Consider the following 1412-nt stretch of genomic DNA (forward strand, 5'->3'; position numbering starts at 1 on the left):
GCCAACTTGAAGCCGCGAAAGTCGAGGACTGGAGGAGGGGGGGCGGAGAGGGCTCGAGTGCAGCAGGGGAGCCGCCTCTTTCCTCTCCTTGTGCCCCCTCCCTCTCGCCCCCCCCTTCTCCTTTCTTTCTTGCTGCGTCTGTTTGTACTTTAGCTGATCCACTAATCCCCTGAGAAAGCCTATTTGCAGTGAAGAGTATCTGTAGGGGGCGAGGCTGGTCCATGTGGGTTTGTGTCATTGGTTTGCAAGGAGAGACCCCGCCTATTGCCCAAAAAGAAAAAAAGAAAGAAAAAAAGAAAAGAGCGAGCGAGAGAAACAGAGACCCTACCTCTCCTAGCTACTCAGCACAACGGAGGAGGCAGAAGCGGAGGTTGTACAGCCCCCCCTCCTTTTTTTTTTTTAAGCTGGAGGAACACCAGCGAAAGACTTCTTTTTTTAAAAAAAAAAGAGAAAAGGGGAAAAATTCCAAGTTGCAATTAGAACCTTCCTCCGTTCCCTTCTCCCCCCCACCCCCCACTCCCCGGTCTTCACTTGGAGCAGCGGCAGGAGCTTGGCGAAGGAGGAGAGGATTAAGTTTTTGTGTGTGCGGGGTGTGCGTGTGTGTGTGTCATTTTTAAGGTGGATCTCTGGCAGCAAGAGCCCCAAGCGCAGCGAGCCAGAGGAGAAGGGGGACGGGGGACGGACACGATGCAGCGCTAAGAGAGCCCAGGCAGCGGCTGGAGCCAGAGCGAGCGAGCGAGCGAGCCAGCTTGGAGGGAGACCGGCTCCCTGTGGACATTCAGAGCCGACGACGAGGTAAGAGGTGGTGGGGCGGAGAGGGGAAAGGGAGCCGAGGCGGCTGCCCGAGCGCGGTGGGTCGGGAGGGCTCGCCGCCTTTCCCCCGCTCCTAGCCTACCTGCAGTCGTAATGTTTGTGCCCGTGCTAGTGTCCATGTGTTTTTCCTTCACTGCGCCATCCAGAGAGGGGAAGTCAGCAGGCCCGGGGGGCCGGCTTGAATCCGTCTGGAGAGACCCCGCCGTTCAACTCTCGCCCCCGCGATGGTACAATATTGCTTTTCTAGTCCCCGAGCTGATGGGAAGGTGTGTGTGTGTGTCTGTGTGTGTCGGAAAGGCTTTCCGAGCCAGGGTTGTGTTTATGCGCGCGCGTTTGGGCATGTGTATTTTTCTCCCCTTTTTAACGCGATCCCTTTTTTCCCCCTTTGATTTTGTGTGTGTGTGTTCTGTGCGCGAGCCGAAGATCGCACAGGCGATGCAATGGGACAGATGTGAGGAAGTCGAGCCCTAATCGTCCCCTCCCCCCCGCCAAAAAAAAGAAGAGAGTCGGAGAAAGCCTTTTTGTTGTTGTTGTTGCTGTTGCATGGTGGAGAGGAGAGGGGAAAGCGGGGGGGGGGGGGGGGGGAGGACAAAAAGTTG

The 1412-nt window shown here is 56.6% G+C and overlaps 1 protein-coding gene across 2 annotated transcripts in view; it reads left to right on the forward strand.

The window, feature by feature from the left end:
* Positions 1-707: 707 nt before the first annotated feature.
* CTBP2 (C-terminal binding protein 2) overlaps positions 708-1412 on the forward strand; it is a 287345-nt gene continuing 286640 nt past the window's right edge. For both annotated transcript variants that reach the window (XM_015422199.1, XM_015422201.1), the window contains exon 1: positions 708-795. The gene's annotated coding sequence lies outside the window, so the exon portion shown is untranslated. The remainder of the gene's footprint in view (positions 796-1412) is intronic.

The sequence above is a fragment of the Gekko japonicus genome, unplaced genomic scaffold (assembly GCF_001447785.1).
Source record: "Gekko japonicus isolate JY-2015 unplaced genomic scaffold, Gekko_japonicus_V1.1 scaffold415, whole genome shotgun sequence".
NCBI classification, from domain to species: domain Eukaryota; kingdom Metazoa; phylum Chordata; class Lepidosauria; order Squamata; family Gekkonidae; genus Gekko; species Gekko japonicus.